Genomic DNA, 23,899 nt, shown 5'->3' on the forward strand with positions numbered 1-23,899 from the left:
TTTTTCTAATTCTTCCAAATTAACACCACCCAGCTCCTCCAAAGAGAACGGATCCGTTACAGTTATTTCAATCACGTATCTAGAATTTGTGATTGTAAGATCCGATCACCTATTCGTAAGATAAAAATACCCCAATTTTCACATTTTCTAATAATTCCGATTTCCCCCTCCAACTCCCCCCAACGTCACAGGATCTGGTCGGAATTTAAAATAAGAGCTTTAAAGCACAAGATCCTTCTAAATATCAAATTTCATTAAGATCTGGTCACTCGCTCCTAAGCTACAAATATCTCATTTTTCTGAATTCCCCCCCCAACTCCACCAAAGAGAGCGGATCCGGTCCTGTTATGTCAGTCACGCATCTTAGACTTGTTTTTATTCTTCCCATCCAGTTTCATCCTCATCTCTCCGCTTTCAGTATTTTCTAGGATTTCCGGTCCCCCCAACCGCCCCCTCCAAATGACGCTAGATCGGTTTGAGATTTAAAATAAGAGATCTGAGTTACGAGGTCCTTCTGAATGTGAATTTTCATGAAGATCCGATCACTCCTTCGTAAGTTAAAAATACGCCATTTTTTCTAATTTTTCAGAATTAACCCCCCCCCACCCAATAGATAAAATCCGTTCAAATTATGTCAATCATGTATCTAAGACTTCTGCTTATTCTTTCCACCAAGTTTCATCCTGACCCCTCCACTCTAAGCGTTTTCCATGATTTCAGGTTCCCTCCCCTAAACTCCCCCCAATGTCACCAGATCCATTCAGAATTTAAAATAAGAGCTTTGAGACACGATATCCTTCTAAATATCAAATTTCAATGAGATCCGATCACCCGTTCGTAAGTTAAAAATACCTCAATTTTTTAATTTTTCAGAATTAACCCCCCCCCCCCCAGCTACCCCGAAGAGAGCGGATCCATTTTGGTTATGTGAATCATGTATCTAGGACTTGTGTTTATTTTTTCCACCAAGTTTCATTCCAATCCCTCCACTCTAAGTGTTTTCCAAGATTTTAGGTTACCCCCTCCCAAATCCCCTCAATGTCACCAGATCCGGTCGGGATCTAAAATAAGAATTCTGAGACACAATATCCTTCCAAATATCAAATTTCATTAAGATCTGATCAACCGTTCGCAAGTTACAAATACTTCATTTTTTCTATTTTTCCCAAATTAACCGGCCACCCACCCCCACACCCCCCCAAGATGGTCAAATAGGGAAAATGAATATTTATAATTTAATATAGTCTGGTCCCTGATACGCCTGCCAAATTTCATCGTCCTAGCTTACCTGGAAGTGCCTAAAGTAGCAAAACCGGGACCGACAGACAGGCCGACAGAATTTGCGATTGCTATATGTCACTTGGTTAATACCAAGTGCCATAAAAAAAAACAACAAACAACTAAATAAATACGAATTCCTGGATTTCCTTCTAAAAAAATATGTAAAATTACACTTTATTGTATATAGGAGTTTAAAACGTTTAAAGCATCGTTCTCTGTTGTGCTGAATTAGAACGCGTGATTTTCATTAAGATCACTTCTTAAGGGGCGTTTTCTCCCTCTTTCGAAAATCAGGTGAAAGTTCTTAGGCTCGTAGCTTTTGATACGTAACTTCAAAATTGGCGAATTTTACATATTGGAATTACCATACAAAGTGGGTTCTTTTCATCGATCTTCTGTTAGGTTAGTTACCCCAAGCAGAGTTGGAGGCAACCTTCAGAATAATTTAAAGTCAATATCGTTTTTAAGTTACGACGCTGAGGCTCTACAAGTCTCTTCCTCTTTATTATCTTTGATTTAAATTTTCTAAATGCCCGTTCTGCTTAGAATAGTCAGAAGTTCTAAAAAAACACCAAGTAAGAAAAAAAAGACTATATAAGGGTTGGGTAGCCACATTTTTATTTATTGTAGATTTTGTTGGCTTTGAAGTTTGACACGTATTTCAGTCATTCATTCGTTTGTCTGTCATTGCGATTTGACATTCTACCCATCTCTCCTCCTTTTCTTCTAAAACATAATTCACATTCTTAACTTTTATACTTCTCGTACTTTACTTTCTTTTTCTTAACACTGAATGGTTTAATATTCGCCAGGTTTTCTTTGTTTTCTCTAGTTCTCAGTTTTAATTTTTACCCATATTTTTCTTTTATTGGTATTTTTTACGTATTCTAGTTTGTCTCCTTGTTTTCTTTTTTTTTGTGTAACTTGGTTTTTTATTTATAACATTTGTCATATTTTGTTATTGTGCTTTAATTGTCCCTAAAGGCCGTACTTTGTGGGCCATTTGATCGTTTAGTACTTGTTACGAATATTTCTTAGGTATGAACAAATAATCGATTGCTAGTTTTAGGTAGACACACTCGTTCACATTAATCTCTGCCAGGGTCAAGTCATACTTACTATATGCCTTTATTTTTGCTGGGTCTATGGGTATTTGCCTTTATTTCCTAGGTTATATTATATGAATATTTGCTTTTTCTATTTTTGAAAAAATGATTTTTATATAAACAAATGGGAGCTCAAAAATGGCAGGCTCAAGACTAAAAATCTGTTGAGTCTAGACAGGAAATGTTACTCGTATGAGCTCTTTATACTCATGAGTCCGAGTGAGCGAAAATAAACAAGCCCCAGCCCAACTTTTATATGACACTTGCTCAAATTTTCACCCAAAATCATTACAAAACATACATAAATATTATATTTATTTCTTTAGGGAGGGTGAAGGCACGATCAGGGGCGGTGATAGAGGGGAGACAGATGGGTTACTTGCCCGGGGTCAGAGGCATTAGGGCGCAAAATTTCAAATAAGTAATCAAACATTTATAGTCATTTTGAAGTTTTCTATTTTTTTTTTTAGGCAGAGGGCTCATTTTTTTTTTTTAGGGCAGAGGGCTCAATTGCAGTAAGTATAAGCAAACTCAATCCGATCTTTTCCTTTTTCCCATATCTTCATCACCATTCCTTGAATATACAAGCAAGAAGACCAAATTTAATTAATTTTAATATAATTTGTAATATTTTGCATTCAAATTCCATTGATATTTTGCAATAGAAACTTTGTTAATAAATAAAAATGTTATTAAAATCTGGTTGAAAATTTTTGAGAGGCATGGGAGGAGGGGGTTTAATCAAAATTTTTCCCCGGCGTAAGAGAGGTCACAACCCCTACTGGCAGTTTTTATTTATTTTTTTATTTTCTTGAGTAGGATTTTATAGCAATAATAAAAAATTTTGGCACCTCTTAAATCAAGGTATTATTTATGAAAAGGGACACAAAATTGTAGTTAAAAAAATAAATGAGTATTTTCTACTTAAGTCGTTTTTTTAAGCCTAAATTGTTCTACTTTCTAATTCTCATCTTTCTGATTTTATCTCAAGCAATAGCCTGCATCTCAAGTCTTTTCAGGTCTTCATATAATTCATACTATCTCGCTCTGGAGATGAACGATGACAAATTGCCAAAGATTGTCTTTGTCATCCAACTATCTAGGCCAAACGAAAAGCTGGCCGCCCCCAAATGGCATGGGAGGATGTGGTAAGGAAATATTTAAGGGAAACCGAACTTCTTGGGAAGGTGTGGACTCCACTTCTTGGGAGTTTTGCATAGATTGGGATGGAGGAAGGAGCGTGTGCTTCTGCGTTGTCCTCAGGCGGCTTGGTTTTGCAGCGAGTTGTTTCTAGTAGTAGTAGTCTTATCTATGCTTTTGATATTCTGGAAAATGTTTCCTTAAAGAGATTATTTGTTTGGAATATAATCATGAATAAGTATAAAAATAAATATTAGAGATCTGTCAAAAGAAAATCAAATGAAATACACTAATAATTAAAGCAACTTTAACACTGCACCCCAGAACAATTCCAGCATTATATTCATCAAAACAACTTCGGAAGTGCTCTCTAGTACAACTTCATCTCCGCACTTCGGCAGCACACTCATTTAGATAACTTCAGAACAATCCATGGTAATTGTGAGGTTTTCTTGTAAACCCAAAAATCATAAAAAAATATTGAAAGACATAATGCTATTAAAAGGCTTAGAAAGATAATAAAACCATCCCATGGAAATTGACTTATCCCATTCTGCTCCTTTTTGCATATTGATTCTTCGTAGAGGAAAAGCATCTTCACCTAAAAAAAGAAGAAAAATAAGAAGAAAACAACAACAAAAAAAGAAAAAAAAGAAATGAGACGTAAGAAAAATGAAATAAAAACTACATTTCTGCAAGAAAAAAAAATGAGAAAAAGCAAAAATAAAATGAGAAAAATGAGAAACGAGAAAAATAAGATGAAAACTACATTTATGCAATAAGTAAACATAAGAAAAAACAATGGGGAAAAAATAAATAAATGAGATCTTGACTAAGTAATAAAGGAGGCATCCAAAAATGCTTTTCAAAAACGGCTTTCAATTATTTTTTTTTTCAAAAATTATAATGTCAATCAATTGATTTATTAAATTATAATTTTTATTCCCCGGTTTTCCCTATTTTCTAAATATAGAAATTGGATCTTAAATATTTCATATAATTTTTAAAGAAGAAACGATTGTTCCTAAGAAGTTGCAAGCGATTGGAAATATATTTAAAAGCCTGTCCAAATGAGTGGGAGGGGGTTGGCAGGGATAGGATTTCCTTTTGGGTTTTAAAAATACACCTCACCAAAGAACTGCGCGTTGGGCCTTCAGTTCCCCACTGAAGGCCCAACCCATTTTTACATATTTATAAGCCATACATATGTATAAGCGATTCCCAATGCATTGAAGGGAGGGAGGAGGCTTAATTATTTCTGCACTTTATAAATTGTAATAACAGGACGACCCAAAAACAGGATTCGGCATACCTTCAGGGGGTTAGGTAATATTTCTCCCTGCAGTTCGAAGATAAGGAGTTTCCTTTTCGGATATGGAACCATTCCTTCAAATGAAATTATGTGATAAGCCTTCTGCATGAGGGTCTAACCTGTTTCCATCAATAGATATTTAAGATATTTAAAATCTATTGAGGAGAGGGTATTTTAAAGCTCTAATTTGAAACGGTCAAAGTCATATACTTTCAACCTCTATAAAATGTTACATATTTGGCAAGTAGACGGTGAAAAGTGCGTTTGTTCTAAGCTAGCTTTTAGCCGATTTTACCAGGATTTCCAACTCAAAAGATCATATTAAACCTTAAAACATTAGTTTTAGATTGAAACTATAGATTTAAAAACACGTTAAGCGATTCAAATTAGGCAAAAACAAGCTTTACATTCTAAAAACTGAACCAAGGAACCAAATAAACGTAAAAATTTAAATATATACAAATAAATATAAATAATAAACAAAACTGCATACTAAACTAATTTGGCTAATAGATTGTTAAAAAATTATAAAAAGTATGAAAAAATAATTACAGGCAGTTTAAACGACATTTAAATTTACTTGATTTCATTACTAAGCAAAAAGGACTAAATTTTGCTTTTTGTAAAGCACAATTGACAAGTAAGCAATTAGTGTTGGAAGGGTTGAAACACCGCCATTATTTGTTTTAATTTTGATAGTTCAAAATTGGCTTTATTATTCATTTTCATATTTGTTCATTTTAAGTTTCATCTTAAGTTCCTGGTCAAGCAGGAGGGGGGGGGGGGTGTAATAGAAAAAAGTCTTGGTGATACAATCTGTTGCAATAGCCCCACTCAGGGTCTTGTGGTTTAAAACCAAGTGAGTTTTGGCTTTTATTTATGAATGGAGGCATAACCTGTGAAAGATCCTAAGTAAGAGACGTCATTGTAGAAAACGGCCAGTTGTGACACATCTTGTCCTTGAAAGTTGCTGCTAGTCCCTGACTGTGACACAGCGTTTCCTAGTAACAATATTCTTGGTCTTGTGGAGTAAGCCTAGGTCAGTTTTGGGAGTCTTAGCATAGAAAGGAAAGCTATATTCAATAGTTGGTCTTAATCATGACTTATAGGAATAATCAAGAAAGACGGAATTATTTTCCAATGAAGAATTATTCCTTTCTTTTTGTGCGCTGGAAGACTGGATACAATGATTGTGGGTTTTCCAAGAAAGATGCCCCGAAAATATGTACGAGTTGAAGAACGGAAAAGAAATTCATGAATTTGATTGGTGGGTCTCAATATGAAGATTTGATCGTCGACCTTTATCCTTGGATAATATGAAAAAAACTTCGTTTTCTTGAAGAGTTAAAGAGGCTGCGTCCCAAAGTCGAACCTTAAAACGTACAGGACTTAGGAGAGGCAGTTGGGGGGGCTGCCGCCCCCCAAACCCCCCGCTTTTAAAGACTCTTTTGTACAGGTTTTTTGTTGTGGGGGACTGCCGCCCCCCTAACCCCCCGCTCTTGGCTTCGGAAAGGCCCTCTTTTAATTAACAAAGAATACAAAATAGGTTTTTGTTTGCTACCCTACCCCCGCCCCCAGCTCTTAGCTTGTGTGCTGTGTCTGGGAAACAGTTTCAATAATTATGTTAAAATGTAAATGGAGTGGTCAACTTCACTGTTACTAATTACTAGTTTCGGCGCAATGGTTCTCCTGTCCTCTTGTGTTTAACATTTTTCGAAGTTATTCCATTATTCATTCATTTCAATTTTTTGTTAATTAAAAGAGGGCCTTTCCGAAGCCAAGAGTGGGGGGTTAGGGGGACGGCAGCCCCCCACAACAAAAAACCTGTACAAAAGTCTTTAAAAGCGGGGGGTTTGGGGAGCGGCAGCCCCCCAACTGCCTGTCCTAATTCCTGTACGTTTTAAGGTTCGACTTTGGGACGAAGCCTCTTTAACTCTTTAAGAAAACGAAGTTTTTTTCATATTATTTCTGTACGTTTTTCTACAATCCATGGTGGATGTAATTTAATAATTCCTGTACTCCTCGTACAGGAATTAGGAGATGCAGTAAGGGGGCTACCGCCCCCCAAACCCCCCGCTTTTAAACTCTTTTGTACAGGTTTTTTGTTGTGGGGGGCTGCCACCCCCCTGACCCCCCGCTCTTGGCTTCGGAAAGGCCCTCTTTTAATTAACAAAGAATACAAAACAGGTTTTTGTTTGCTACCCTACCCCCGACCCAACTGCCTCTCCTAATTCCTTTACGTTTTAAGGTTCGACTTTGGGACGCAGCCTCTTTAACTCTTTAAGAAAACGAAGTTTTTTTCATATTATTTGATAAAAGAACGCTTTTTTTCATTCAATAACAAAACAAATTACTTTCAAATAACAAATGAAAGCTGTGAAATTTGAAATGAGAGACATATGACATTTTTATCGCTGTCGAGATGGACATAAGCTTTGGACCCTTTTGGCCCTTATACGCATTACCCTAAACTATTTTCGTCTTTTTTATTTAGTTTTGGAGTCGCTTCCCAAACAATGCATCTCTCGCAAGCCAGAAAATGTCCCTCACCAGTCCTGGATGTAAGCTGAATTTTAGACCAATAGAGTCAATTAGATAAATGTAATTAATAAGGACCGTTCCTGGGGTTGGTGGTGCCCGTGGCAAAATGTTGAAGGTACCCTCCCCTGCTCGACTCAAGTATAAGCAAAACAGCCTCAAGAGCGCCAGCACCACCCTTTTTTGAGCGGCCTTGGTCACAATCTTTGTTTTGTCAGGTTTCGAGACAACCTCAGAAAAATAAAAAACAAGCACTTTTGCATCCCATCATAAGCAACAATGATCATGAGATTTTTTTTTTTTTGAAAACTGAAAACAGTGCTAAATATTTCAACCCAACCTCCGAGGAATCTCTATAGCAGCAACAAAGAGAAAAGAATGAAGCACAGAAAGAAAAATACAAACACGCGAAAAATAAACTTCCTGAAGTGTGATAGTTCTGAAGTCACCCAACAATCATAATATTTATCACCCATAATCAATAACAATTTCAATCTTTTCAAAAATGCACGACTGGGAATCGAACTCGGGCCGCCCGCGTGGCAGGCGAGCATTCTACCACTGAACCATCGATGCTTATAACTAATATTCGTAACTTTTAAGAATTTCAAAAATTAACATGGGCTCTTATGGGGAAATGGGTTTTTCTAAGCTAGAAAATCGGGGGGTTAAGATTTTCCGACAAAACTTTCCAGGAAAATTAATCGGAGAATTCTGCATGGAATGAGTCTTCGTACACCCAGATCCGATGTCGGCTGTGACCTGTAGGCGTGGCAGAAAAAAAGGGTTTCTGTCATTTTTCTCAAATAAAAATTTTACGGATTAAGACAGAATTTTTTGAAGCTTTCAGTCAGTCTCACCATGTCGAGCTGATCATTTTGATGTACTTGAATGTTGAAATTCGTAACTTTTAACAACAAAAAACTTAACATGGGCTCTTATGGGGAAATGGGGTTTTTCTAAGCTAGAAAATCGGGGGGTTAAGATTTTCCGACGAAACTTTCAAGCAAAATTACTCGGAGAATTCTGCGTCGAATGATTCTTCGTACATCCAGATCCGATGTCGGCTGTGACCTGTAGGCGTGGCGAAAAACAAAAACAAAAGGAGAACATGAACATTAAGTGGCTATGCGTGGTTTCTGGAAAACAGGGAAGGAGTTATTGGATCGAGCTGAAATTTCACAAATAAGCTCCTGAGCCCTAGGGAACCTTAACTTGTGAATTTTAGCCCGATCGGACAACGTTAAAGGGGGGGGGGGTGGGGTTGGGGGGTCAAAAATTTTGGCCAGATTTTCCCCATGAAAGAAAAGTCGGAGGAGGATGAAATTTGGCAGGTTTCTTAGTTGGAGCTCGGGCTACGAAATGCATCCCTCCCCATCCCTCTGCAACCACTGGAACCAAATTAACATTGTCGTGGTTCGCCTCTTTAAAGAGGCACGAGTGTGCCTCCTTGATCGTGACATCATTAACTTCTTCTATTTTCACATTTCAGGAACATTAAACATTTCAGCAACTTGCAGGAACATTAAAACATTTTCTAGGGGTTTCAATCCATGAGACATTTACAGTTTTTGTCTCGTCGGCATGGTAGGGCAGAGGGTTCTCCAATGTCAAAAAATCAACAAAAAGAAGAACAATAGGACATTCTTTTCGCAAGACAGTGGAATTCCATATTTAAATAAATATTTCCACCCGTGTCAAGGGCCGTCATCAGCAAAACATATACACATAAGAAAAAAGAGACTTACAATAACATACAACCATTAAAACTAAAATTTGAATTTGAGAACAGTCCCGGCATCCTTACTTCAGTGGAGTTCAACTAAGACCCGGAGATTGAGTCCATTGAACTTGGCTAAAGTAAGGATGCTGGGACTTTTTAAAATTCTAATTTTAGTTTTAATGGTTGAAAAACCGACCATTATCATGAAGAATCCCGGTTGCCAGGTTTTCGGCAGAACGTATAGCCCACTAACCCAAATATAGCCCAAACTAGCCCAAAAATAGGGAACGCCATTATAACCCTATTATGCCCTATTATAGTGCTGTTATGGGTAAAACGAGGGAGAAATACAATCGGCATATCAGATAACCTACTCATAAGTATAGGTCAAAAGGAACATAGAGCTCTGTGAACGAACAAAAATAAAAAAAAAACCCTCTGTGTATGCCGTCGATTAGTGCTTCACCGAAAGCAAATACTAAATAAAAGCAAAATGACAAATTGTAATACCCAAAGACATGGCTACTAGACCTTTCGACTATGCAAAAAAAACGGTTATTCCAAAATTTTGATTGTACAATCTTGGAAAAAAGAAGGGTGATTGCCCTCCATTCTTTTTTGTCACTTAAAAAAAAAAAAACAACTTTCAATTCCCGTTCGAATACAAACGCCTTTTGTAAATAGACTAATTAGATTTGGGAATTTATGCTTAGCTATGTTACTTTTGTAATGTCACATGCGTTATAGATATAAAAAAGATAAGTTCACTCTTGGAGAGGAGGAAGAATGATAAATTTATTCCTTTCAGATGTACTCATATCATGACGTCAATCATATGATTTTGCTTGTCAATCATTTGTTTCTTGTGCAATTTTGCCTGCATTGTGAAAAAGAAATTGACAAGAAATTTGTGGTGATTAAAAAAGAAAAGAAAAAAAGACTGAAACCCTCAAAATGGCGTTAGATCAATATGAAAAGTTTACCATTGGAATGAGCACGGTCAAAAGCCTTAAAAATGGGAAATTACAGTCACCCTCCTTGAACAAAAAGGAAAATCACTTTTTGCATCTATTACTGATCTGTCTCCAGTTCTTTTTTTTTCAGCGAGCCTAGCGGGCTATCAAAACATCATAGAAAGATGCTTAATGGCTCATTCAGAAGTTAATTCTCATATCTAGATTTTTTTTATAAATTGCGCCATCTACAAGCGTCATATGGCACTCAAATATAACTTTTTGTAATATTTCTAATGGGGTGGGGTGGGGCTAGCAGGCTACCAAAAAATCGTAGATAGATCTTTTATAGCTCATGCAAAAGATAATGCTCATATGTACGTTTCCCGTATAAAATCCACCATCTGCATGTGACAAATGACACTAAAAAAGGACTATTGGTGCCAAGTCTCAAGTGGAAAAGCAGGGGCTAGTGGGCATTTAGAACTTCTTAGAGAGATTTTTAATGGACTATTTGAAAGCTACTCATCATACCTACATGCATTTTATCAGCTCTACCGTCCGGAATTGCCAAATAGCACTAACACGGCAGTTTTGGTGCCACTTCTTAAGTGGAAAAGCTTGGAAGCATAAAACGGTACCATTGTAGTAGTTATGGTCCACAACTCTTCACTAGAGATTTACAAGAACCCCTCCCGTATACTCCCCCTCCTATTCCCCTGAGTAAATCTCTTTAATTCGTTGGAAGAATTCCCTATAAACTTCAACAAAGTCAGCCGACGCCGGGGCTCGCAAAATGATTTTAAAAAAATCGATTGTTCTTAAGAGGAAGAATTTATAGAAGAACAAATAACTTAATCTCAAAATTCCAAATGACCATTCCTTGACGTACCCGCTCCCCTCTGCTGTTCGCCAAAGTTGAGCTTTGCCAAATATAGTATAATGCTCTCACTCTTTATAATAGAAGCTTTTATTAAATTAGTGTTTTATAATAGCCAATTCCAAATGTGTTTGCTGAATAAAGTCCAATAGCTATGCTTTTGATGATGACACAGCTAATCAGTCTTTGGAAAAAGGGTTGTAAGTTACACAACTTGGACCTGCAAGAACAAATGATTGAATTTGATCATCAGCCGCCATAGTTCGGTTGCTAGTGCCTTAGACTTTGAATCAGAATGGCAAGGGTTCACTTCCTTAATCATAGATCTTTATTTCATTCATGATTTCCTGCCTTATGTATGATTATTTTTCAGCTAATTCACTATTTTTGTTATTTTTTTTATGAATTGTGAAATGTTCCACACACTATTTTTGGTACAAATTACACCCCGGACTTCAGCCCCTTGCCACTTAGGGGTTGGAGAAATGTAGATATATGGTTCTTGAACCACTCAAAGTTGTATCTTCAAAGGAGGATTACTTGTTGTTATAATTATTTATTCATATTATTTTCTTTTTGAATTATTTAATAGACAGAATAAAACTATTTGTAATGTATATAGAGAAATCATAGAACTACGAACCTATTAGCCCTTTTTTCTGTGATATTTTTCTGGTTGTCATGTTACTTTCCAACTTTTTCTTGTTCGTCGCCATTCCACACTTATATGTCTAATGGTTTTCGGTGTCTATTAAGGGGGAAGTGGCAGATGTCTAATTAAATAAGTTAGACATACCAAAATTTTGCTTAGATTTTAAAAACCTTAAAAATATTCTTTAGAAAAACAGTTACTTTTTTCTAACTGTCGAGGTTGCCCACCTTCAAAAATTGTGTACACCATTTTTTGTAGCATGGATTCTTCGGCATTATTTGAAAGACGATCAGATATTGAACAATATTTCTTTTTTCAAGTAAGGAGCGACATTAAAACTTAAAACGAATAGAAATTATTCCGTATATAAGGGTGCTCCCCCCCCCTCGATTTTTTTAAAAAAGATCATTACAGTGTTGCTTCTCGATTAAATAAAAAAAAAAAACAGGAAAAGATTAATTTTCAAAAACGAAGTTCGTTGTAGGATGTAAAGAGCGAAGTTGAAACTTACAACGAACAAAAATTAATGCTTTACAGTCTAACATATATTAATATAGCTAGTAAAAATAAACCAAATGATCATATTTCCCAATGTCTGTAGGAATATGTAATTATAGCTGGTGAGACCAAATTGTTACCCAATAAATCAATCCAATATTTGTGTATGCTGTTCAGTGACTTTGCGGTTAGGAGAGATAAGATAAGATAATATTTATTTGCAAAAGGCTATCACAAGCTCTAAAGAGCCGAATTCGCTTTATATGTCACTAAAAGCTAAGAAAAAAAAAAAAAACATCAAAATAGTAAATTAAGTCAAACACTTAAAATTAAAAGGGATTAAAAAAGCAAAATCATCAAAGATAAAGGGCAAATCAGTAGACTTAACAATTAAATTACAAAAACATTGCAGTAAATAAAAAAGAATAAAAACGGCAATAGAGGAAAAGGGGAATTTGGCAATTAATCACGAATTATTATTAAGGTGCTCCAGAATAAAGGGTATAAAACTTTTGCGAAACCTTTCTGTAACAGCATGGATCGGAGAGTAAGTTGGGATTGCTAAGGAGGCTGACCGGGGGAGTCGGAGTCTAATGGGATTGTGAAAATCAGGGAGTAAGTCCTCAGTATGGGGATTGGAAATGACTGAATTAGCGAAAAGCAGGCAAATTTTTTCCCTCCTTTCTTTTAAGGTGGTAATGCTCGCAGCTTTAAGGAGAAAGGAGTATGGAATTTTGCCTTCTTTGTAAATGATCCTGAGCGAACGCTTTTGGGTCGACTCGATTTTGTCACTAAGTTCATTTGAAAGTTGCGAATGCCAGACCGGACATGCATATTCCAATAACGGCCTGATAAAGGATAAGTAAACACGGAGGGAATGTATCTTAGAACAATTAAATTTGTTTAGTAGCTTAAAAATGGATAGTGAAACATTTGCTTGTTTAACAATGTTGGATACATGTGTTTCCCACTTAAGATCATTAGAAATTGTGACACCAAGAAGCTTAACATGTTTCACTAGCATTTCGCTTGGGATCGGATCGCAAAAAGCAGGAGTAGATTTCAAGAAGTTGATTGTCATTATCTGTGATTTAGTGGGATTTACTGTCATATTTAGATTCTTGGATTCATCCGAACATTGGGTTAGGATTTCAACGGGGTCACTTTTAATATTCCTATGACATACTTCAAGGATCGACAAGTCATCAACATATTTCCATCTTTGGGGGAATTCCTTGTCAATTTCGTTAATCATGACACGAAATAATAGTGGTCCCAATAAGGTTCCTTGAGGTCTTCCAGAGTACCTAGGGAGGGGGTTAGAGAAGGTATTTTTGTATTTTACAACTTGTGATCTGTCTGAAAGGAACGATATAACAATATTTACTAAGAGTGGGTCAATTTCAAAGTTATCATGTAGTAAACGAATTAGGATAGTGTGGTCAACTAAGTCAAACGCTTTTTGGAAATCGATTAAAACCAGGTTTAGCCAAACATTTGGTTTCTCTAGTTCACTTAGGATCGTGTGAATCAAGTGTACAAGGTAATGGGTGGTGGAGGTTTTTCTTAAATTACCAAACTATCGGTTATTTAAAAAGTATTTATTTTTATGCTTGTGTTTTTAAGATAATTTTAATTGTATACTGAAAGTTACTGATATCAATATTGGTGTAAGACTGTGAAAGACTTTATAGATAAGTTATTTGGTGTCACTTTTAACTAATGAATCAACATTCTTGTTTTTAATACTTGGTTTCTGTGTTTTCAGCAAAGCGTTAGTTTTCTATAGTCCTACAAACATTGTCAAATATGATCATTTGGTTTATTTGTAGTAGTTTTATTGATATGTGTTTGATAGACTGTATAGCAATAATTTTTGTTCGTTTTAAGTTTCAATTTTGCTCTTTAATTTCCTCAAAAAACTTCTTTAAAATTAAGTTTCTTTTAAATTAATAATATTCAGAGTGAAAAATTTTATTATATTTTTCGATACTTTTCAATCTGAGTTTGTAACAAGGATAAATTTCTTGCGTCTGGCATTTAGAAGCCGGAATTGTATGCTCATAAAAAAGTTGTTAGGGTATTATGGGAAGCTAATACCCTATTGTGTTTTACCTTTATTGGGGAAGGTAAACAGTCAACGTACTTTTATTTTCAAGGAATTGCGATGAAGATACAGAGTAGGGTACCCAAAAATTAGAAGGAAGTAACCATAGTCCAAGACACTTAGTCACTTGTCTCTCGAAGGTGAAAATTCTATAGCCCAATTGAAGGGAATAGCCTAGAAAAGTTCAAACACTAGAATGTCTATTAAAATTGCGCTGACTATAACGTCTTTAATTTAAATTGGTTCCTTGGCTCGAGTGTGGGAAAACTTGGGCTCTGGATCACTTAGCGGAAGATACTCAATACTTTTTCAAAATGTATACCCAATTGAAGCGAAATGCCCCAACCTTGTAACACAGTGAAGAATAGTTAAATCGATCTTTGAATAAAAAGAAAAACACTCTCTTGAAATATACGTCGTTACTAACAATACTAGCTTCAAGGGGCACTGGGAACTTGGCATCTTTTTAACATTTGCACAACAGACCCGTTGGACAATTGTATTCAGATTATATATATATATATATATATATATATATATATATATATATATATATATATATATATATATATATATATATATATATATATATATATATATATATACATATATATATATATATATATATATATATATATATATATATATATATATATATATATATATATATATATATATATATATATATATATATATATATAAATATATATATCTATATATATATAAATAAGTTGTCTGTGTGTCGAGTGACGTCATGTTTGTGTGTCGACTGACGTCATATTTGTCGACTGACGAAATTATAGACCGGGACACCGAGACATAGGGAATATAAATGACGACCGGGACACTCAAAGAGAAAGCGACCGGGACAAAAGGAATGTTCGATTAGCAATCACCATCAACAACGCACCGGGACACAAATGACGACCAGGGCACTCAAAGAGAAATTACAGACCTTGACACCGGAACACAAATGACGACCGGGACAAAAATGACGACCGGGACACCGGGACATAGGGAATATAAATGACGACCGCGACACTCAAAGAGAAATTACAGACTGGGACACCGGGACACAAATGACGACCAGGACACAGGGAAACAACAACAACCGGGACACAAATGACAACCGGGACACCGGAACACAAATGACGACCGGGACACCGGGACACAGGGAATATAAATGACGACCGAGACACTCAAAGAGAAATTACAGACTGGGACACCGGGACACAAATGACGACCGGGACACGGGGAAACAACAACAACGGGGACGCCGGGCGGCACAGGGGGATATATAAATGACGACGGGGACACAGGGAATGTTCGATTAGCAATCACCATCAACAAAGCTCAAGGGTAATCATTAGAATAATGAGGTATAGATCTGAATACAGATTGTTTTTCCCATGGACAATTATGTGTTGCATGTTCAAGAGTCGGTAAACCTGACAATCTATTTATATGCACAGACAATGGGACAGCCAAGAATGTTGTATATTCGCAAGTTTTACGTAGTTAAAAATATATATATATATATATATAAATATATATATATATATATATATATATATATATATATATATATATATATATATATATATATATATATATATATATATATATATATATATGTATATATCTATCTATATTCACAGGTGGGACACAGGGACACAACTACAATGGTGCGTAACTAATATGGCGCGTAACCACTTACGCGCGGGGGGGGGCTTGGGGGGCGCGAAGCGCCCCCACCAAATAGATGTTGCGGTGGCGTTTCGCGCCACCCCAACAGCTATTATATATATAAATAAGTTGTATGTTTGTGTGTTTGTACGCATATGACGTCATTATAAGTATATAAGGCTTTGTATATGACGTCATTATAAGTATTTAGGGGGGCGATTCAAAGAGAAATTTTAGTATAAATCCTACAATGGCAGAAGAAACAGCCGAGGAAGCGGCTCAAAGAGTTAATGCCAAAAGGCTTGTGGCTATATAATGATAATGATAGTGACAATGACAACATTGAGATTACCCCACATTTTAATACAGTTGGTAGTGCATTCACAATCGTATTTTTTACCACATTTTATTTCCTTCCACATCCCTATGATATAAGGACTTAGGAGCAGGAACCTGAGTTTCTTCAAGATCCTGGGAGGAGGAGGGGGAGTTGGAGCCAGTTTTCTCAAATCAAGTGAAAATGACAGTGAAGAATGAAAAATGAGCCATATATTACGATAAAAACAAAGAAAAATGAAAAATGAGCGGTTTGAAAATTACCACATAAATGAAGAAGAAGAAGAAGAGGAAAAAAGACTTACGTGTTTTGTATTGTTTAGACAATATATCCCTCTATGATCCTTTATTGAGTGAGAATTATTCCACAGCCAAGGCTAAAATAAGAAAAGCATCAACTTTTAATCACATTTTTACATTGTCTTTGGATGCTACTGGAACCAGTGGGCTCAATTATCGAATAGAGGGCATGTGCCCCCAGAATTTTTGCCTTTCCCTTTAGATTTTTAGAAATTCCTATTTTTGAGGACATTTTCAGTGAGAATACCTTTTTTTGTGTTTTCATTATAAAAAATAACAAAAAATTTGTCCTTCCCAGATATTGAAAAATATATTTCACCCCTCCCCCCCTAGGCAAAATTTTTATGGACTGACACCACTGATTGGTACCGTCTGTAACTTTGCAATGAGAGCAAAAACGTAAACACTGACTTAAAAATACTTAGAGATGAGAGAATTGTATAAAAAACTCTTAGCTTTTCTTTATTATATTCATTGTTCCTGTCATTTAGACAAGAATTCAGAGGCTCTCTGGACTTACTCGGTGTCTACCAATTCAGACAAATTGTATTTATTACAGACAATTTGTATTCATTAGATTTCGATCAACATCAAATGGGCATGCAATTTGTGTAAAACCTACAGAACCGTCTTCAATTCAGGGACAAAATTTACCCCGCAGCTGTAGAACTGCATCTACTTTGCGGAGCTGATCTGCTTAGGAGCAAAGCCTGCCAGAACATCAGCAAATCACATCAGCAGCCTCTTACATTTGACGTTGTAACGCTGGTAGGTTGCCATTTAGAGTTTGTTGCTTTTAAAAGCAAGTTAGATCACGAATCTGCTTTCAAATAGGCCCTTTTCAACCGTTTATGACCATCTGTTCTTATGACCATCTGTTCTTACGACCAGACCCCTTGGGATAAAATCCCTGTTCGAAATCTTATCCAATTTTTCTAAGAAGACATTAAATGTGCTGATGATGACAGCTGGTTGTACTTGTTCGCTTATGTTATCCTATTTCTTTATTTGCGCACTTTGTTGCTTCGTTGCCTTTAAGGTAAAGAAAGCAGCATTAGACTTTACAGTCCTTACCGGCGGTGCTGATCTCTATTTCTTAGGTCTTCAGCCGGGAAGTGCAATGGGGGGTTGGGGGCCAGCCATCCTGTGCTTTCGCACACCCTTCCTCTGTACCTTCTCCAGAAAGGTAGCCTTTGGTAGAATATATCTGGTTTTGGATAATATAACTTACGTTTTAATAAAAACATAAAATCACAAAGAGAAGAAAAACGAAGACAATAAACAGCCAGTAAAAAAACCGAAAATTATGAAAATATGTCGCTCAAGACTTCCGCTTGATCGTTCTCAGTTCAGAATAAACTAAAAAAAAACAACCTAAAAACAAAACTGAAATATGATGACCCTTTCTTAGTAACGATGAAAGGGTAACTTGTCATGATTTTTGTCATGATTAGCCAGTGTGGTCTCAGAAATTATTTACGGTTTAGCATAACTGGTCAATAGTAAGTTTAAAACAGGAATACCGTCAGAAAGACCAATCGAAGTAGGCTTCCAAAATGGTGGGTCAAAAATTATTCTTGGAATCAAATTATTTGTTTAAAATGGGTTGATTGAATGCAATTCAGTTGTAAATCACACGTTAGGCAAGGAATAAGTCAATCACACGTGTTCCTTTACAAGTATGTCAGCTTAATAAAACAGGGAGTTTCAAAATAATTTTTACCAGGTATAAGCTTCTAATCATCATTATTGGTAAATACGGATATTTTTCTCATTACCTTCCTGGGTAGAAAGTAAACATACCAACAAAAGCATCTTTTTATGTCCTTTCATAAATAATAATCTACTTCCTTCGCAAATTTTATTTTGAAGCTTTTAAACGGACCCTTAAAGTGGCATACTGATCCTTATTATTTGTCAGCAAAAACTCATAACTAAAATTTTTAGAACTACTAAAAACAAAAAAAAAATACAAATACTTACTAATTCAATTCCTAAGGATGCATGGCTTAACTCACCCCCTCCTACTCCAGAAGGTTAAATATAGAGCTCAATAGAACTTTTCGTATTACTTTTTAAAATAGAACGGAAATTTCAATACCGCCATTTGATTAGTCATACCAGTTTATAGTAATTAGACTCCCATCGGTTTTCAGCACTACGTATGAGTAGCAATAAATAGACAGGGAAAAAAGAAGTAAATTAAAGTGGCAATACCTTTAACAGGCAGTGTTTTACTATGCTCTAAGTTCTTCTTATCCTGAATCTCCTATAGCTAGATGCAAACTCAAAAAGGAAACATAGCCCCTGGCATATAATATATTAATTAGTAATTTCGAATCATCATGGTTGCAGCGATAACAGCAATCAAGCAAAGAAAGAACAATGCCCGATCGGTATTTCCGTGAAACCCTACTCCCATCGCATCCATTTTATCCTCAACACCCTATCATCGTGACTCAGATTTGAGACTTTTGGCATATGAAAATTGTCCTGTAAAAATACTGATTGATTTTCCTTACAGTTAACTGGAAACGAGTTTCAACTTTCTGATTGTACTTCGTCTATATCCTTGCCCCCTTCCTCACCTTTATTACTGCTAAAATAATATAATCCCTTGCTTTGCTTCTCCGAGGTTCCACAACCTTAAGTTAAACTTCTACCCGGAGATTACCCAAACACATCGACTGTCGCGTTTTCCAAATCGTTTAAAATTTCCTAAATATTTAATACTAATATTCAAAGTCTTAATTATAATAAGCTCACCGAACTCGATACTCTATCAAAATCAAATCAGATTGATGTCATAGCCATTACAGGAGCGCAGTCGCATGACCCGGGTCCCAGGTCGTCTATCAAATTTTTCAACTCAGTTCTTTAAATCACCCATTCGGGAAAAAATGTCCTCCTTCACGATTATTCCAGGCCCTAGTCTATTCGAATATGATAAAATCCTCTGGCCATAAGTACTCCTCCGTCACTTTACCGTAGCTGTTTTCTATTACTCGCCAAACCAAAATTATTGATGTTAAAGTAAAACAAATTGTTAAAATACCACTACTAGGGAGAAAACCTATCTTCATGTCATTCTAACTAATGTGAATAATTTTACGGTTTCCCTCAGCTTTGCCCCCATTGGGTGGGAGATATCATCTTCGCCTTCTTTTATTCCCCTCTTAAAATCTCAAGCATTACTTTTCAACAACTTATGACTCGTACAACCCTCTTCAGCATTTTGTCCTTCTTTCTTTAGGCATGTGGCTGAATGCTGAAGAATCATCCGATATATACAATTTTACAAAATCTTGATTAAAAATTGCTACTTTCCACATAAAGCTTATTGATAAACATATAATTTGTTTCCCAGAAAAAAAAAGTTTTAAAAGACTCTACTGATAAACCCTAAATAAAATCAAACTATAAAAACAATAATTGGATACAAAAATTGGGTTAAAAAGATGTGTGGCAGGAGGACAGATCAGCACAACCTCAGTCTATCTGAGTCCCCTAACGTTACTCCCAATAATCTTAACAGGTTCCTTGCTTCCATTTTACTGAGTCTTCCAGCATTGTCTTATCAATTACTAACAGATAATTTTCTCCTTCTTTTCTTGCTATTTATTCGTCTGAGATCAAAAAAAGGGTACTTGTATGATATGGACCGTACCGGTCAAGTTGTTTATTCATTGACGCAGTATAGAACCATTTTTTCTTCGTTAGTTTCTTTCAGCTTAGCATGAGACAATACAAAGAGAAGTGAAAGAATAGATGGAAAAATATAACCTGCGGTTTTCATTATAGAATCATTTTTTCGTTAGTTTCTTTCAGCTTAGAGTGAGACAAGAACAAGAGAAGTGAAAGAACAGATGGAAAAATATAACGTGGGCTACATATTTGCACATTAGGGGGGGAAATTTGGACAGTGTGAGGCCAGAAAACAATTTTTACTGCAAAATAATTTAACCTAATACATTAGGCGTGCAGATCCGCTATACTTTACCCCTCACACTAATGTGCAATTATATACCCCAAATTTGTTTCTAAAGCACTATATTTGTTATCATACTTAGGTATATTTCATTAGGATTGAGCGTCAGAGAAACATATTAGAAGAATATTAGGCAGGGGCAATATCATCCAAGTACCGAAAGAAGAATTGGCAAAATAAGAAAAACAAGTGTTTGTCCTTTGGATATCCTATTTACTCTTTATATTGCTTTCAGTGAATTCCATGAAAAAGCCGGGGCTCCTTGCAGATTGGCTAAAGGAAAAAATCCTACCTCTTAATGACCTGAATAAAAATCCTACTTCTTAATGACCTGAATAAAAATCCTACCTCTCAATGACCTGAATAAAAATCCTACCTCTCAATGACCTGAATAAAACTCTTACCTCTTAAGGACCTGAATAAAAATCCTACCTCTTAATGACCTGAATAAAAATCCTACCTCCTGACCTGAATAAAAATCCTATCTCTTAATGACCTGAATAAAAATCCTACCTCTTAGTAACCTAAGGCAATTCAGGGACCTCAAATCCGCTTCTACTTCTCACTTCTTTGTTTTTCGTATCCAGTACATTAAGAAAATCCCCGAAAAGCCTAATTCCTGGATGAATTTAACTTCTTTAGACCTTCAAAATGCATTTGAACTTATTAAGCACATTATACTAGTCGAGAAACCTTTAAATGAATTCAACAATAATGTAGAAATACAATTTCCACCTTCTTATCTTAGATTGGGGGGGGGGAGGCTTACCCCTTGGAAACACTAGACCCTTGAAAACACTTTAAACTGATCTTTGACATCATTGAACCAACCTCAAAACACACCCCAAACACACCAACCCCAAACACAGCTACCTTTTCCTCTTGCAATTTTATTTTCGGTAACAAAAAGTCAATTCCCAAGTGTCGATTCATCCCAAAGGCTGTTGTATCATGTTTTCTGAATAAAATAGCCTATTGTCACTTTCACTGCTGATATTTTCCCCCCTTTTTTTGCGGAAGCCGGTTTTTGGAGTTTATAAGACGGATTTATTTTTTTTAGATTTATTAACATGCTTGGAACCTACATAGAAACAGCAAATAACCGTATGCTCCCTAGATTAACGTTAACACGAAGCAACAGAAAACATTCGATAGCTTATTTTTTCGTTTCTTTTTCGATCGCCAAAAATACGTTCCAAATTAAAATTCCTGACTAGTCAAAAAATCGTGTACTACAAAAAAGCTGATTTTGCAAGAGATTTGCAATTCTGAATAATTCATTAAATCCTATACTGACACACAAAAAAGAAACAATAAAAAGCCAATAAAAATAAATCTCTTTGTCATGAATATTTGGGATTATGCTTCTTCCTGACTAAGGAATTTTTATCTATTACATAGGTTTTTAGCTCCAACTAATAAATAATTTTAAAACTTTTTCTATAATAGAGGCTTTTCAAAGAAAGTAAAGAGCTAAATCAAACCAAAAACGAACAGAAATAGAGACCAATAATTTTTCAAAAGTAAAAAGACCATATATCAAATTAAATAAATAAATAAAACCCAAAACGAACAGAAATGAATGAATGCATGAGCAAAATGAGTGAGCTTTTAGACGTTTTGCGAGTTCAGGGTGCTAGAATAGGTTTGAAAATTAATATTAAAAAGACTAAGTCACTAAGGCTATGAATAAGTGAAGATGAAAAGGTAACGTTGGATCACAAAAAAAATGATCAGGTGTGCAGTTTCACTTACCGTGGTAGTATTATTAGTAAAGAGGGTGGGAGCAGTGAAGATGTTAAAAGTAGAATAGCCATGGCTCAGGGTGTTTTTTCACATTAAAAAAAAAAAGGCTGAAAGACTAGGAAGATAAGTTTGCAAACCAATATTAGAATATTGGAAGGTATAGTGATGACACTGGTCAAATATGGCTCTGAAGCATAGGTGCTCCGAAAAGCAGATGAAGATTTACTAGATGTTTTCCAGAGAAATTTCTCACGGATTATTCTGGGTACCCAGCTGACTGACGGTATTTTCAAACAGTAGGCTGTACGAAAAATGAGGATCAATCCCGATTTCTAGAGCTATAGTGAGAGAAAGACTGAGATGGATAGGGCATGTTCAGTAGATGAACAATGATCGATTACCGAAAATTATCCTTTTCGGCTAACCACCTAGGGCTAAACGGAAAACAGCTCGTCCATGTCTAGGGTGGAAGGATGTCAAAAAGAAATATTTGAAGGATTAAGGAACTTCCTGGTAGGATGTAAAGAGGGAGGCTTTGAAAAGACTGGGATTGAGGAGGAGCATGCGTAGCTGTTTTGGCCTCAGGCAGCTTGGTGCTGCGGTGAGTTGTCAGTAGTTGTAGTAGTAGCAGTAAACCCAAAACGAGGAGAAATTAAGAGGAGGGTGGCGGACACCCCCGTACCTTCTAAAGATTAGAACATAATTTGCACCTTACTAAATACTATTCTGGATTTGAGCTATGTATTCTTTTCATAATGTCGAAAAATGAAAAAAAAATCACCATTATAACCAGGATTATTGGAAAAGACAACAAAAAATAAATGAATGTGGATGGAAATATATATGCTAAAATTAATTCCTGATAGATCTGTTAAGTTTAAGAAAGAGAAAACATTTAAAGTGTATTTGTTTTCATTCGAGAGCAAACTAAGTTTTGGTCTTTAGAAGACGCGGGGGTCTTAAGCCCCACTCCTCTTAGTTTCTGCTTGTTTTGAGTTTCACTAGGACACTTCTTGATATTTCTGTTCGTCTTAGTTTTCATTTTTGATACCCCTTTCTACCTTGATACTCCTTTCTACCTGTCAAGGTTTATATTATATTATCCAACGTTCCTATTTTCTTATATAATTCCTTCTTTTTGCATTATTTAGAACTTTTACTCCTCCAAAAATAGATTTCTGAGCCCATGTTTGACTGATTACATTAAAAACATCAGATGCAAAATTGCTGGTAGGTAATAATATCTGATTCTAGATAGAATTTGAATGTCTAGGTATCTCCATGTCTTTCAATCATACAAATTCTCCTAACCATAGAGAAATAGAGATATTACTTTAAAGATATATTTATGCTAATGGCAAGGATTAGGGTATATGGTTTACGGTGCAAGAACAGAGAAACAGACGGATTATGTGTAAAATATTTTCTGACTCAAAACTTTTCTTTCTCTGTACTGGTTTAAAATTTCATACAAAAAAGGAAAATAAAATCCTATGCTCTGTTTACTGTCTCAAATTTTTATATAGTGATATTGGGTAAATAAAATATCGGATAAAAAGTGGGCGTCATTTGAATTATTTTTCTGACACCTGCTTAAAGGATAACATTATTAATTTAGAAAATTCGTCAGAACAATTTACCAGTGGAATTGAA

The 23,899-nt window shown here is 35.6% G+C and overlaps 1 long non-coding RNA gene across 1 annotated transcript in view; it reads right to left on the reverse strand.

The window, feature by feature from the left end:
• Positions 1-3,736: 3,736 nt before the first annotated feature.
• Positions 3,737-23,899, reverse strand: part of LOC136042397 (uncharacterized) — a 29,681-nt gene continuing 9,518 nt past the window's right edge. The window contains exons 3-4 of the long non-coding RNA XR_010621287.1: positions 16,518-16,589; positions 3,737-4,128 (exon numbers count right to left, since the gene is read on the reverse strand). This is a non-coding gene — a long non-coding RNA (uncharacterized LOC136042397). The remainder of the gene's footprint in view (positions 4,129-16,517; positions 16,590-23,899) is intronic.

The sequence above is a fragment of the Artemia franciscana genome, unplaced genomic scaffold, assembly GCF_032884065.1.
Source record: "Artemia franciscana unplaced genomic scaffold, ASM3288406v1 Scaffold_1237, whole genome shotgun sequence".
NCBI lineage: Eukaryota > Metazoa > Arthropoda > Branchiopoda > Anostraca > Artemiidae > Artemia > Artemia franciscana.